Source organism: Hipposideros armiger, unplaced genomic scaffold, assembly GCF_001890085.2.
Source record: "Hipposideros armiger isolate ML-2016 unplaced genomic scaffold, ASM189008v1 scaffold_146, whole genome shotgun sequence".
Taxonomy (NCBI): Eukaryota; Metazoa; Chordata; class Mammalia; order Chiroptera; family Hipposideridae; genus Hipposideros; species Hipposideros armiger.
In genome coordinates, this window is record NW_017731496.1 from 2,302,977 (window position 1) to 2,319,176 (window position 16,200).

The window sequence follows — 16,200 nt, forward strand, 5'->3', positions numbered from 1 at the left end:
TCTATAGAAACTCTTAAGAGTCTGGTGGGAGGGTGCACTGTTTGTGGCCACCCAAGACAACTCTCATATGTAAGTTCCCTTGTTTTTTAAAACTGCCACCTACCAATATAGAGTGGTGAGCCTCCTTGTATGGTGGCTAGCTTCTCATTTCACTGGGGGATCCCCTGAGGTTTTGAACCAGCCGCACTGAATTTTTTTGCACCTTAGTTTCCTTCAATTGTAATATGAGCCCAAAGTAAATTAAGACTCACTCTGTAGAAATTCTTCACACACAATGTTTTTTTAATTTGGCATCTCCTCTACCCTAAGAAATACCCCCTCTGAACTATTTCTATAAAGAAGAAATTCACATTTTTTTTCACTCAGTAAAATACAGAATCAGAAAGCTTTTCCAACCTGTTGGGGCCCCGTTTGACAGTTTCCATAGCCATGCAGATGGCTAAACTAATGGACTCTTTAAAACTTTGAAGTAATGAGAGGTGTGGCCAAGGACCACACTTTATTTAGACATAAGTACCTTTTCTTCATTATCATCAAATATTTACTATGCACCAATAGTCTTCGTGGCACTATTCGGCATTAAGTGTATTTAGGTCTTTAAAAAAAAATTCTTTCCCTGGGATGACATTGGAGAGGAAAATAAAATATAAATAAGTAAGTAAATAAATAAGTAACACATGAAAGTCACATTTGGACTAATTCTGACATTTGAGCCATCCAGTTAATTCAAGAAGTCATTCTGAGGTATGATTGATTCATGAGCGATCCTTCTTGATCACTCTTGCCCCAACCCCCAGGTCCCTGCCATTTTGGGATCCTTTCCAGGGTCCCCAAACCAGAACCAGACCAGGCTTAGCTGACCAGGAGCAGCGCCATGAACAAGCCTCCGAGCTGTCGGGCGTCCCGGCGAGTCCTCCAGACGCCGGCGTCCCACTGCTGTCCTCTCTGGGTCCGAGGCTGCTGAGGATGCAGCAGTATCGGGGCTTCCACACCAGCTCCTCAGTCCATATGGCTCTCCATAGTCGATCATATAACTATAAAGAGAGGCCAAATTTGTGCAACAAAGGCTCTGAATTTGAAATATGTATCTCAAACATCGAGTGGCATTTTTTTTTTTAAGAGAAAAAGTAAGCCACGTTGTAGCATCCACAACTCTTGTGAAGCAAGGGCTTCGGGACGGTTGCTGCAGACGAAACTTGGACAGACAAGGCTTTCTAGATGGGGACCAGAACCAGGATCCCAGAAATCTGTTCAACCATTTTTTTTTTTAAATTGCTCTGAACACCAAATGAAGGCCACGGGCTCTGTGTAGGTGGGGATAACAAGTGGCCCTGGGCTATCCGGGTCCTGGTCCGCCTGCGTCCGCCGCGGGGCCGGGGACCCCAGCAGCAGCGGGACGGCCGGGCCCGCGGCGTTTTCGGTTTCCACGTCTCCTTCCCAGGCCTCTCCCACTTCCTTTCGCACCGGTCCCCGCCCGGCCGCCAAGTCCGGGGGTCGAATGTCCTGGGGGGCCTGGTCCTCCCCCCGCCCACCCCCGGGACCAAAAGGAGGCGAATTCCTGTGGGTCCCAGAAGTGCCAAGAGTGCGCAGCAAGACGGGAAATTGCAAAAGTCCTCGCCCTCCCTGTGGTTTCCCGTAACTCCCGCCCCTCGGGCTCACCCCGCAGCTGATTCATAGCCCGGGCGCGGGGCCGCCTCCCCACAGGCGGCGACACCACCGACGGCCGCACCGCCACCTCGCGCCGCTGAGGACTGGGCGGGCTCGGGGAGCCCTGCGCCCGCGGGGTGAGTACCCGGCCGCCCGGCTGCCCGCGCCCCCCGCGCTCCCCGCGCCCCGCCGCGGCCTCGGCACGACCCCGCGCCCCGCCGCCCTCCGCGGTGCTTCCGACTGGCGGACCCGGCGCGGCGCGGGGAAGGATCGGACAACCTGGCCGCCCCTGCCCGCCGGACGCGGCCCGGAGCCCAGCCGCCTGCAGGCCCTGCTCGGCGCCGTCCGTGCCCCGCGTCCGCCGCGGCTCGGGGTTGCATCTGCGCCGACACGGTGCTTTGAGGGGGTCCTCGCCCCGGGCCCGCCCACCTGGCGCGTAGCACTGCGAGTAACGCTTTCCAGAGCGCACCCCGCGGGGTCCGCCGCGGCGTCTCCTTCCCTCCTTTTACGTTTGTTCGTCCCTCATCCCACCGCCGCGTCCTCCAGTGGTCGGGAATGTCTGTGGCGCCAAACTTCCCATTTGATCCACCTTTGCTTCTTTCTCTCGACACACCGCCATGGGGGTCACTGCTGTGCCTGGCCTCTCCTCACAACCCCCTAAACTCCCGCGTGACAGTCGCTCGTCTCGAAGTCGTGATCTCCCTCCACCCGGTCTCTGTTTACACCTGTGGGAGGTACTCACCCACAGGTGGGGCCGGGATGTCCTGCTGATGTTAGATAGTATCTGGATCAGACGCCAACCCTGGCTGTGAATGGAGGTGGCAGCGTTGGCAGGTTGGGCAGCTGGAGCCTTGCGTGTGTAAGCCTCCCACCCCCTTTTATAGACAGTCCTGGGCATGGAGGGGTTCAGTAACTTGTCCGAGACTTGGACAAGTCGGAGCTGGCAGTGGTGGCGCTGAAACTGCCGAGACCAGGGCTTTGCTCCTGACACCCTGAGTTCTTTCTTGACGGTTATTGGCCTGTCCTTCATCCGCTCACCAATGCATCCCTCCATCTCTCCATGCATCCATCCTGTCTGCCTGCCATGTGGAGGCACAGTGCCACAGAGAAGGGCCACTTGATAACCAAGCTGGAAGACCTTTTGTGAAAAAGCTAATTCTCCAACTCGAGAGGAGTAAATGGGGTCAATGTAGGCAGAGGATAGAAAAGAATTGAATATGGCATATTTATTGGAGCTGGAAAGAAGCTTTGGGTCTTATTCCCAAGTTTAAAACTGACTTTGGGACTTGGGTCGTGTTACTTATTGCCTTAGCCTCAGTTTCCTTGTCTGCAAAATAATGGTTCATACTTGCTTTGCATCAGGCACTCTTCTAAGCTTTTCATATATTGCTCATTGAAGCTTCACCAATAAGGTAGGTACTAGTTTTATAACTCTCATTTCATTAGTGAGGAAACTGAGTCCCAGAGAGGTTAAGCAACTTGTCTAGGGTCACACAGCTAGCAGGTGATAGGGTCAAGATTTGGCCTTGGAGTTTGCTTTTAACCCCTATGTTGTGCCTGAAACTTAGGACCCTCTTTGGACCTCCATTGTTGTTCTGCCCTGGGGATAGTGTTTCATTGTTCTGCTTTGTCTTCCTCCTGAGCTGCTTTAAAATGCCCTTAGAGACATGGGGCTGAAGAGCCCCAACCAGTCATAGTGGCTAGGGATTCCCAAACTTAGCTGTGCTTCAAAATCGTTCCTGGAGTTTCAAAGCCCCAACCTCAGCTACCCATTCAGACTCTTCAGGAAGTGCTCAGTTTGGTGTCTCCCCTGGTAGCATTCACTACTGCTTAAAATGCCTGCAGTGGCAGAGAGCGCATCACCTGATTTTTCATTGCTGGATAGAGCTAATTCTCAGCTGTTACTGGCCTCCTTGTGACTTACATCTTGGTCCCAGTTCTGCCTCCTGTTGTCCCAGCAAATGTTAGGCAAGAACACTTGCACACCGGGTCTCTTTTCTTTAACCCCCAAAGACCAAGAACACCTACCTGAATTCATGTAAGTGTTCCAGAGTCTCTGGTGTTCTTACAACCCTTTTGTCCTGAAAAAGGAACCAAAGCAGGAAAACTATACACGGTTTTGAAAGAGGAATGGGTGGAAATGTGATTTGACAAAGAGTGTGTTTTCCATGTGGGAACCGGGCCGGGGCATTGTTGGCTCGGGTAGGAGGAAATTTTAGTGAGTGTCATCTGTCTCACTTACAGGAAGGGTGAGCCCCGGCTGCCCTTTCCCTGGAGGAGGAAGCCCTCCTTGATTTTAAAAAGAAATGTGTGAAGTGGGGAAAAATGAAACAAATAGAATCTTGTGAGAAATACCCCTCCCTTTAAATAAGCCTTGTAGCTACATAAAGGGAGAGTTTCTTTTCCAGCAGCTGTATCCTTGGTTTCACAGCCTTCCTTCCCTCCTCATTTTAGTTCTGCTGTTTTTTCAGCCTTTGTTTACTCCACGTCGTCTGGTTTTTGTTTTTGATGTTTTAAAAATAATACAAATAATAACTGAATACATTCTCATTCAAACAATAGAGAAGTACATGGAATGAATTGTACAAGTACCATCATCCTTCCTACTCCCATGAGAAGAAGGAAGGCTAAGTTTGGCAAATACCATTCCAAGATTGTTTTTGTCTTGTATACATTTGCATATTATGTATATATACTTTTATATATAGATATGAATGAGATCTTACTCTACATTATGCAGCTTACTTTTTCACTCCCAAGCCTTAGAGATCTTCCCATGTCTATAAGTATATCGTTTGGTAATGGCTACATGTTATTCTAAAGTGGAAATACCATTTATCCAACCCTTCCCTTATTGATGGACATTTAGGTCATTTAAAATTATTCCACATTAGCAACAATACTCCAGGGAAGATTGTGCATTCATCTTTGGGCTTAAGCCTAAGTATTTCTGTGGAATAGAACCCTAGGAGAGATATTGTTGGGCCACAGGGTTTGTCCATTTTTCAACTTGATAGCTACAACCCTTCCAATTGCACCACTGCCCCCAGCCCAGGTACTAATTCAAACTCAGTGCATGAGAACCTGTTTTCCTTAACCTTCCTAATAGCAGCTGTTACCTTTCCCTAATTTAAACTTTCAAATCTGGTAAATGAGTGAAACCCAGTAAGGAAGGCATTTTAATTTTCATTTTACTGAATACTACTATGATTTAATATCTCTAAATATTTATGGGTCATGTGTGTCTTCCATGAAATACCTGTTCATGTCCTTTGCTCATTTTTCTATTGAGTTGTTTTTCCTTATTCCTATGTATTGCAGAAGCTCTATACCTATTCAGGATCTTAATCCTTTGTCTGTTACAGATGATGCAAGTATTTCTTCTAGTGTAAGCTCTTTTTCCCCAGTTTTTTTGGAAAAATACATAACATATGGTGCAATATATGACATAAACTGTACCATTTTTAAGTATACAGGTGTTATTAAGTATATTCATATTATTGTGCAACCATCACCACCATCCTTCCCCAGAACTCTTTTCATCTTGCAAAACTGAAACTCTGAGTCCATTAAACAGCAACTCCCCATTCCCCCACCCCAGCCCCTGGCAACCAAGGTTCTAGTTTCTGTCTCTATGAATCTGACTACCTCTAAGCACCTCATGTAAGTGGAATCATACAGTATTTGTCTTTTTGTGACTGGTTTATTTCACTTAGCAAAATGTCCTCAAGGCTCATCTATGTTGTAGCAGGTATCAGAATTTTCTTCCTTTTTAAGACTGAATAATGTCTCATTGTCTGTATAAGCCACATCTTGCTTATCCAGTCAAAAGTTTTAACTATTTTTGCTGCACAGTTTTAAATGTTTGTGTAATCAGCTCTGCAATCTCATGATTTCTGTGCTTTGCCTAATTTAGGAAGGTCTTTTTCACCTACAAATTATTTTTTAAAGTAACTTATTTTTTTCGAGTATTTACAGTATTTTGGTTTTTACAATTAGCTTTTTTAAATACCAGATTTTTGTATAAAGTGAAAGGTAAGGATGTGACAGTTGTTTTTCTAGAATTTTCTGCAGTTAACCCAACAACCTTTATGTAATCATCTATCTTTTTTCTAGTTCACTTGAAAATCTGTTTTTATAGTAAATTAAATTCCTATTTATATAAGGGTCCGTTTCAGTGATCGTTTTGTCTCTTTTTATGCCATTGCCACACTGTGTTAAATGCTACAGCTGTATAGTATGTGTTTTTTTTAATATATCTGGTAGTAGATATATTTGTACATTTTTGAAAAAAATTTAGAAATGATTTTTTTGTATATTTTGTCTTTTGCATAAACTTTATAAATAGCTTGTCAAGGTTAATAAAATCATGTTGAAATTTTTCTTAAAATTTTCTTGGCTTTATAATTGTTAGTAATTATTTTTTTATGCCCTAATGTCCTGAGTATGGAGGGAGGACAGCGTGATGTGGGAAATTCTGTGCTTTGGGGATGAGTCACCTGGTTTCAAGTTGTGGATGAGCTATGCCAACCTATGTCAAAGTTACTTTTAACCTTTCTTAGCCTTAATTCCCTTATCTGTGTATGGAGATAATAATAGAATCTCTTTCATAGGGCCGTTGTAAGAATAAATGCATGTACATCACTTAGCAAAGCACCTGGCAGAGAGTTAGCATCCAGTGCTAGCTGGGGCCATGATCACTGAAGGAACCAGTAAGTATTTTCCTTTATATATTGGTAGTATCCTAGGAGACAAAAATATGTAGTAAATGTGGACCATATTTACTAGAAACACATACAAGTGTTTCTCAAACTTCAGTGTGCACATGAACCACTGGGGATCTTGTTTCAATACAGATTATTAGTCAACAGGTCTAAGGTTTTGCACTTCTCACAAGCTCCTGAAATCAGTGCTACTGATCTTTCATCCACACTTTGAGTATAAAATCTTTCGCTGATATTTAAAATTATGCTGGTAGTGACAGTATTTCCTATGAGGCTAAATGTGATTGACAGGACTTGGAAATGGCTTTCTTTTAATATTATATGCTAAAGAACTAAATTATAGTTGTTTCCTCCCTCCCTCCCTCCCTCTCTCCCTCTGTCCCTTCTTCCATCCCTCCCTCCCTTCCTTCCTTCCTTCCTTCCTTTTTTCTTTTTTGTTTTGGAAGGGAAAGAGTGTTAGTGGGAACGCTAACTATAACACCATATTCTTAGATCTAAAACCTTTGATCAAAGGCTGCTGGTTTGAGGAGTCCCATGTTGGGTGGAAAAGGCTTGGTTTGATCATTGACTGGGAGCAGCTTGGGGGAACTGTGGGCTTGAGTGTGAATGTGCAGCCCGTCCACAGGTGCAGCAGTGGACTGTCAGCCAGCTGTGCTCCCGCAGCAGGCTCTTCTGAAGGGCGCTGTGAGCGGCACAGCTGAATGGGAGCCACACTTCTCTTCCAGAGATGGTGTTTTGCGTACACTGTTCTCTAACTTGCTTTTCTATTCAATAATTTTTGTACGTTCTTCCATGTTAGTTCATGTTTCTATTTCATTCTTTTTAACAGTTTCATAGTATTCTTTTGTAAAAATGCACCATAGTTACATTTTCTAGTTTCTTTTGATAGATATATAGATTGTTTTTGTGTTTTCCTCGATATAAACACTATAATGAACGTTCTTTTAAAATGTATATTTTTGCATATATACATGCACACCACACACACATATACATTATCTATAGGACAAAAGTCCAGAAATACTATTTCTGAATCAAAGGTAATGCAAACTACAATTTTAATAGAGCGTGCCAAATTGACTGTAATAAAGTTGTACTTTTCGACCATCAGTGAGTAACAACACCTACTTCTTCTAACTTTTACCCATGCTAGGTTTTAAGACCTTTTTAAGCTTTGCCAATAGGACACCACACAGAGACACACAGAGACATACACAATTACTGTTTTAATTTGCATTTATTTAATTATTAGTGATAGTGCCAGTTTTGTTTTGTTTTTTCTCTTCTGGTTATTGATATTTCCTTCTTTTTTATGAATTACATATCATGTTATTTGCCAGTTTTTCTACAGGGATGCTTGTCTTTTTCTTGTTGATTTCTAAGGGCTCCTCCTTATATATTAGGGATAGTAACATTTTGCCCTAAGTATTAAGATGATTGTCCTGTTTGTTGTTGGTCCAATTATAGCACTAAATGTTTAAAAATATTTGATCAGTGTAGCAATCTTTTTCTTTATTGCTTCTGGGTTTCATGCCATGCTCAGCGTATACAAACATTTGCGACGGTTTCTTTCACAAGGTTCACATCCCAGCACATGTCCTGAATGAGCAGCTTCCTTCTTCCCAATAGTATTTGCATATGACGTCATCGGGCACCCAGCCAGTTTGAAGAGTTTAGCAACACACCCACGTTCTTGGGAAGCAAATGATTGATCATGCTGCCTCTCTTGGGGATTATTTGCGGTGGGGAAACTTCCCAGGAATAATATTTTAGTAATGAGAAAACAAGATATGCTGGTGAAGAAGGGCATACTGATACCCTTTTCCAAAGTTGTGCTTTATTCCACATGTGTAGTATTTATGCTGCAGGGTAGTCAAACGCATCTTCAATGTGCAAAGAGACAAGGTTTGAATGAGGAGTTCTACAAAACAAATGGATAGCTTTTCTTTTATCCCTCAGAGAAGGAATGTCAACGAAAGACTATGAATTCGGTAACAGTTGGCTACAGGAAAAGTAGAAGGGCCTGAAAAGAAATCTATTTTAGTTAAAACAAAATTGAAAGCGAAGAGAGAATGTGAGGATATTGCTACACGTTTTTATTTATTTAGCAGATTTTCTGGGAGCAGTCATGTTCTGGGACTGTTGATAGACAAAGGGAATGAGACGCAGACTTGCTTCCCAGCCACTCCTGGCCCAGGTGGGAAAGATGGGGGTCTGAAAAACAAAGAGAAGGGGACAGATTTGGGGAAAGGACCAAGGAGTGCAGATGAGGCAGGACAGTGTTTTTCCTTTCTGAATTCTGCTACTTCATGCTTCCCTGACTTCTTTTCTTACTAGAAATAGAGCTGGCAACACCCCTTACTGATAGCTGTGGGGAGAGAAAGCCTGTTGAGTGAATGAAAGGGCTGAGTGGGCTTTTCCGCGTCAGAAGCAGAGCTGTGGAGGAGAAAGCAACCCCCACTGGCTGCATCCTGAGTGCCCACCCATGGGGAGAATGCACCAGGCTGGTGCTGAAGCAGCTCCTCTGCCTCGTCCCCAACACATTGCCCTTGTCCTTGAGGTGACGCAGAAAGGCTTGGCCTAATCGGGGATTTTCATTTTGATCCGCATGACGGGGTGAAGAATAGGGTGTGGGACTCCCCAGAGCTCCATGCTGGGTCTTCTCTCTTTCCTGTTTTTACTCCCCATTTTGGCGGTCATTCGGTCCTGTGGCTTTAATGACTATATGTATGCACTGAGGGCACTTGAATTTATACCCCCAGCCGAGACCCCTCGCACAAACTCCATATTGTGTATCTAGCTAGCTCCTTGATATCTCCACCTGGATATCAAATAAGCAACATGTCGCACACTGAGCCCTTGATACAGCCCACTCAGTTTCTTCTTCTGCGTCTCCATTAATGCTAATTCTATTCTTCCAGAGGCTCAGCCAACATTCTTGGAGCCATCCAGGATGTCTCACTTTGTCATCACCCCTGCCAGCTCTATCTTTAAAATCCCTGTGGAATCCCACCCCTACTGCCATCACCCTTGTCTAAGCCAGAGTCATTCTCCCCTGGCTACTGCTGTGACCTTCTCACGGCTCTCCCTGCACCACACTTACCCCCTTCCACCTCTTCTCATTCCAGGGCCCTTCCTGATCCATGTACGTTAGACCATGTTATTCCTTTGTTTAAACTTCTCCAGTGACTGCCACCTGATGCAGAGTACAAGTCACAGTTTCAAAAATGGTTTCCCATCGGCTCTTCCTGTCTTGTGAGCCCTCTGACTTCGTCTCCGAGCCCTCACCTCCTTGCTTACCCAGAACCGGGCTCTTTGTCCTTGACTATTCCAAGCACTCTCATCTCAGGGTCTTTGCACAGTTCTCTCCCTCACCTCCAGGTTTTTCACTGTGTCAGGCAGGGTCCAATCAGGAAACAGCAGGCACCCTTGGAATAGGGTAACTCAAGGAGGATTTACAGATGAGAGGGGTGTGTTGCGGGGGGGTGGGAAGGGGAACCACATGGGTTGTGCAGTCTGTCACCTGGGACTTGCAGACAGCCAGCTCTGAGCCCTTGGATCCTCTGTGCTTTCCGAAAAACTGTTCATGCAGCATTTCCCGAAGGGAACTTCATGTGTGTCTCTGGGATGTTCCAGCTGCTGACTTTCGTTCTGCAAGTTTTCATGAACTTTATCAATTTTACCAGAAGGTTTTCAGACACCAGCTAGGACTTGCAGTCCTTCTGCAAGTGGCCCTGACGTGGCGGCTATCCAGTCACACCATGGGAAATAACAACCGGCTTGCTCGTGTGCAGGCAATGACTACCAGGTCATGGCTGCCACCTGTCCAGCATGTGTAAAATTGTGCATGTCAGAATGATGAAAATATAAATAGTAAATCTGAATGGCTGCTGAAGTCAACCTCAGAGTCACAACCTGAGACGGTGGGAAAAGGGCAGGACTTCCAGACAAGACTGTCCGGATGATTCGTAGACTTTCCTGTGTTACCCAGATCATAGATATGTGTCCTTTGTAAATAGTTATATATTTCAAATTTGTTATAGGACAACTTTGCTTCTTTAATTTCTGGTTATTTTTTACTGGTAGGTGGCTTATAACTTGTAGTTTTCAGTTTCTGTGCTCCGATGACTTGTTTAATTTTTGTGAGATGTAAAATATTTAATTTGCTAGAACTCCAAATATCTAGAAACATTTTAAATAGACCTTTCATAAAGAGAACACAAGGCTACATATCACCCCCTGAATCATCTGCTTTTACTTTTATGGGATGAGATTTCCTTACGATGGTGGCACTTTGGATCCCTCAGGTGGTCATATAAATCTAAGGAGGATGAGAGCCTGTGGATAGAATAAGANGCCGCGGCCTCGGCACGACCCCGCGCCCCGCCGCCCTCCGCGGTGCTTCCGACTGGCGGACCCGGCGCGGCGCGGGGAAGGATCGGACAACCTGGCCGCCCCTGCCCGCCGGACGCGGCCCGGAGCCCAGCCGCCTGCAGGCCCTGCTCGGCGCCGTCCGTGCCCCGCGTCCGCCGCGGCTCGGGGTTGCATCTGCGCCGACACGGTGCTTTGAGGGGGTCCTCGCCCCGGGCCCGCCCACCTGGCGCGTAGCACTGCGAGTAACGCTTTCCAGAGCGCACCCCGCGGGGTCCGCCGCGGCGTCTCCTTCCCTCCTTTTACGTTTGTTCGTCCCTCATCCCACCGCCGCGTCCTCCAGTGGTCGGGAATGTCTGTGGCGCCAAACTTCCCATTTGATCCACCTTTGCTTCTTTCTCTCGACACACCGCCATGGGGGTCACTGCTGTGCCTGGCCTCTCCTCACAACCCCCTAAACTCCCGCGTGACAGTCGCTCGTCTCGAAGTCGTGATCTCCCTCCACCCGGTCTCTGTTTACACCTGTGGGAGGTACTCACCCACAGGTGGGGCCGGGATGTCCTGCTGATGTTAGATAGTATCTGGATCAGACGCCAACCCTGGCTGTGAATGGAGGTGGCAGCGTTGGCAGGTTGGGCAGCTGGAGCCTTGCGTGTGTAAGCCTCCCACCCCCTTTTATAGACAGTCCTGGGCATGGAGGGGTTCAGTAACTTGTCCGAGACTTGGACAAGTCGGAGCTGGCAGTGGTGGCGCTGAAACTGCCGAGACCAGGGCTTTGCTCCTGACACCCTGAGTTCTTTCTTGACGGTTATTGGCCTGTCCTTCATCCGCTCACCAATGCATCCCTCCATCTCTCCATGCATCCATCCTGTCTGCCTGCCATGTGGAGGCACAGTGCCACAGAGAAGGGCCACTTGATAACCAAGCTGGAAGACCTTTTGTGAAAAAGCTAATTCTCCAACTCGAGAGGAGTAAATGGGGTCAATGTAGGCAGAGGATAGAAAAGAATTGAATATGGCATATTTATTGGAGCTGGAAAGAAGCTTTGGGTCTTATTCCCAAGTTTAAAACTGACTTTGGGACTTGGGTCGTGTTACTTATTGCCTTAGCCTCAGTTTCCTTGTCTGCAAAATAATGGTTCATACTTGCTTTGCATCAGGCACTCTTCTAAGCTTTTCATATATTGCTCATTGAAGCTTCACCAATAAGGTAGGTACTAGTTTTATAACTCTCATTTCATTAGTGAGGAAACTGAGTCCCAGAGAGGTTAAGCAACTTGTCTAGGGTCACACAGCTAGCAGGTGATAGGGTCAAGATTTGGCCTTGGAGTTTGCTTTTAACCCCTATGTTGTGCCTGAAACTTAGGACCCTCTTTGGACCTCCATTGTTGTTCTGCCCTGGGGATAGTGTTTCATTGTTCTGCTTTGTCTTCCTCCTGAGCTGCTTTAAAATGCCCTTAGAGACATGGGGCTGAAGAGCCCCAACCAGTCATAGTGGCTAGGGATTCCCAAACTTAGCTGTGCTTCAAAATCGTTCCTGGAGTTTCAAAGCCCCAACCTCAGCTACCCATTCAGACTCTTCAGGAAGTGCTCAGTTTGGTGTCTCCCCTGGTAGCATTCACTACTGCTTAAAATGCCTGCAGTGGCAGAGAGCGCATCACCTGATTTTTCATTGCTGGATAGAGCTAATTCTCAGCTGTTACTGGCCTCCTTGTGACTTACATCTTGGTCCCAGTTCTGCCTCCTGTTGTCCCAGCAAATGTTAGGCAAGAACACTTGCACACCGGGTCTCTTTTCTTTAACCCCCAAAGACCAAGAACACCTACCTGAATTCATGTAAGTGTTCCAGAGTCTCTGGTGTTCTTACAACCCTTTTGTCCTGAAAAAGGAACCAAAGCAGGAAAACTATACACGGTTTTGAAAGAGGAATGGGTGGAAATGTGATTTGACAAAGAGTGTGTTTTCCATGTGGGAACCGGGCCGGGGCATTGTTGGCTCGGGTAGGAGGAAATTTTAGTGAGTGTCATCTGTCTCACTTACAGGAAGGGTGAGCCCCGGCTGCCCTTTCCCTGGAGGAGGAAGCCCTCCTTGATTTTAAAAAGAAATGTGTGAAGTGGGGAAAAATGAAACAAATAGAATCTTGTGAGAAATACCCCTCCCTTTAAATAAGCCTTGTAGCTACATAAAGGGAGAGTTTCTTTTCCAGCAGCTGTATCCTTGGTTTCACAGCCTTCCTTCCCTCCTCATTTTAGTTCTGCTGTTTTTTCAGCCTTTGTTTACTCCACGTCGTCTGGTTTTTGTTTTTGATGTTTTAAAAATAATACAAATAATAACTGAATACATTCTCATTCAAACAATAGAGAAGTACATGGAATGAATTGTACAAGTACCATCATCCTTCCTACTCCCATGAGAAGAAGGAAGGCTAAGTTTGGCAAATACCATTCCAAGATTGTTTTTGTCTTGTATACATTTGCATATTATGTATATATACTTTTATATATAGATATGAATGAGATCTTACTCTACATTATGCAGCTTACTTTTTCACTCCCAAGCCTTAGAGATCTTCCCATGTCTATAAGTATATCGTTTGGTAATGGCTACATGTTATTCTAAAGTGGAAATACCATTTATCCAACCCTTCCCTTATTGATGGACATTTAGGTCATTTAAAATTATTCCACATTAGCAACAATACTCCAGGGAAGATTGTGCATTCATCTTTGGGCTTAAGCCTAAGTATTTCTGTGGAATAGAACCCTAGGAGAGATATTGTTGGGCCACAGGGTTTGTCCATTTTTCAACTTGATAGCTACAACCCTTCCAATTGCACCACTGCCCCCAGCCCAGGTACTAATTCAAACTCAGTGCATGAGAACCTGTTTTCCTTAACCTTCCTAATAGCAGCTGTTACCTTTCCCTAATTTAAACTTTCAAATCTGGTAAATGAGTGAAACCCAGTAAGGAAGGCATTTTAATTTTCATTTTACTGAATACTACTATGATTTAATATCTCTAAATATTTATGGGTCATGTGTGTCTTCCATGAAATACCTGTTCATGTCCTTTGCTCATTTTTCTATTGAGTTGTTTTTCCTTATTCCTATGTATTGCAGAAGCTCTATACCTATTCAGGATCTTAATCCTTTGTCTGTTACAGATGATGCAAGTATTTCTTCTAGTGTAAGCTCTTTTTCCCCAGTTTTTTTGGAAAAATACATAACATATGGTGCAATATATGACATAAACTGTACCATTTTTAAGTATACAGGTGTTATTAAGTATATTCATATTATTGTGCAACCATCACCACCATCCTTCCCCAGAACTCTTTTCATCTTGCAAAACTGAAACTCTGAGTCCATTAAACAGCAACTCCCCATTCCCCCACCCCAGCCCCTGGCAACCAAGGTTCTAGTTTCTGTCTCTATGAATCTGACTACCTCTAAGCACCTCATGTAAGTGGAATCATACAGTATTTGTCTTTTTGTGACTGGTTTATTTCACTTAGCAAAATGTCCTCAAGGCTCATCTATGTTGTAGCAGGTATCAGAATTTTCTTCCTTTTTAAGACTGAATAATGTCTCATTGTCTGTATAAGCCACATCTTGCTTATCCAGTCAAAAGTTTTAACTATTTTTGCTGCACAGTTTTAAATGTTTGTGTAATCAGCTCTGCAATCTCATGATTTCTGTGCTTTGCCTAATTTAGGAAGGTCTTTTTCACCTACAAATTATTTTTTAAAGTAACTTATTTTTTTCGAGTATTTACAGTATTTTGGTTTTTACAATTAGCTTTTTTAAATACCAGATTTTTGTATAAAGTGAAAGGTAAGGATGTGACAGTTGTTTTTCTAGAATTTTCTGCAGTTAACCCAACAACCTTTATGTAATCATCTATCTTTTTTCTAGTTCACTTGAAAATCTGTTTTTATAGTAAATTAAATTCCTATTTATATAAGGGTCCGTTTCAGTGATCGTTTTGTCTCTTTTTATGCCATTGCCACACTGTGTTAAATGCTACAGCTGTATAGTATGTGTTTTTTTAAATATATCTGGTAGTAGATATATTTGTACATTTTTGAAAAAAATTTAGAAATGATTTTTTTGTATATTTTGTCTTTTGCATAAACTTTATAAATAGCTTGTCAAGGTTAATAAAATCATGTTGAAATTTTTCTTAAAATTTTCTTGGCTTTATAATTGTTAGTAATTATTTTTTTATGCCCTAATGTCCTGAGTATGGAGGGAGGACAGCGTGATGTGGGAAATTCTGTGCTTTGGGGATGAGTCACCTGGTTTCAAGTTGTGGATGAGCTATGCCAACCTATGTCAAAGTTACTTTTAACCTTTCTTAGCCTTAATTCCCTTATCTGTGTATGGAGATAATAATAGAATCTCTTTCATAGGGCCGTTGTAAGAATAAATGCATGTACATCACTTAGCAAAGCACCTGGCAGAGAGTTAGCATCCAGTGCTAGCTGGGGCCATGATCATTGAAGGAACCAGTAAGTATTTTCCTTTATATATTGGTAGTATCCTAGAAGACAAAAATATGTAGTAAATGTGGACCATATTTACTAGAAACACATACAAGTGTTTCTCAAACTTCAGTGTGCACATGAACCACTGGGGATCTTGTTTCAATACAGATTATTAGTCAACAGGTCTAAGGTTTTGCACTTCTCACAAGCTCCTGAAATCAGTGCTACTGATCTTTCATCCACACTTTGAGTATAAAATCATTCGCTGATATTTAAAATTATGCTGGTAGTGACAGTATTTCCTATGAGGCTAAATGTGATTGACAGGACTTGGAAATGGCTTTCTTTTAATATTATATACTAAAGAACTAAATTATAGTTGTTTCCTCCCTCCCTCCCTCCCTCTCTCCCTCTGTCCCTTCTTCCATCCCTCCCTCCCTTCCTTCCTTCCTTCCTTCCTTTTTTCTTTTTTGTTTTGGAAGGGAAAGAGTGTTAGTGGGAACGCTAACTATAACACCATATTCTTAGATCTAAAACCTTTGATCAAAGGCTGCTGGTTTGAGGAGTCCCATGTTGGGTGGAAAAGGCTTGGTTTGATCATTGACTGGGAGCAGCTTGGGGGAACTGTGGGCTTGAGTGTGAATGTGCAGCCCGTCCACAGGTGCAGCAGTGGACTGTCAGCCAGCTGTGCTCCCGCAGCAGGCTCTTCTGAAGGGCGCTGTGAGCGGCACAGCTGAATGGGAGCCACACTTCTCTTCCAGAGATGGTGTTTTGCGTACACTGTTCTCTAACTTGCTTTTCTATTCAATAATTTTTGTACGTTCTTCCATGTTAGTTCATGTTTCTATTTCATTCTTTTTAACAGTTTCATAGTATTCTTTTGTAAAAATGCACCATAGTTACATTTTCTAGTTTCTTTTGATAGATATATAGATTGTTTTTGTGTTTTCCTCGATATAAACACTATAATGAA

General features: G+C 44.0%; 1 protein-coding gene across 5 annotated transcripts in view; it reads left to right on the top strand.

The window, feature by feature from the left end:
- The first annotated feature begins 1,399 nt into the window (after nucleotides 1-1,399).
- OSMR (oncostatin M receptor) overlaps nucleotides 1,400-16,200 on the top strand; it is a 59,750-nt gene continuing 44,949 nt past the window's right edge. For 2 of the 5 annotated variants that reach the window (XM_019650761.1, XM_019650763.1), the window contains exon 1: nucleotides 1,404-1,784. The gene's annotated coding sequence lies outside the window, so the exon portion shown is untranslated. Of the gene's footprint in view, nucleotides 1,785-15,151; nucleotides 15,252-16,200 lie in introns of those variants that run through there. The other 3 variants (XM_019650766.1, XM_019650764.1, XM_019650762.1) reach the window with 3 other exon arrangements.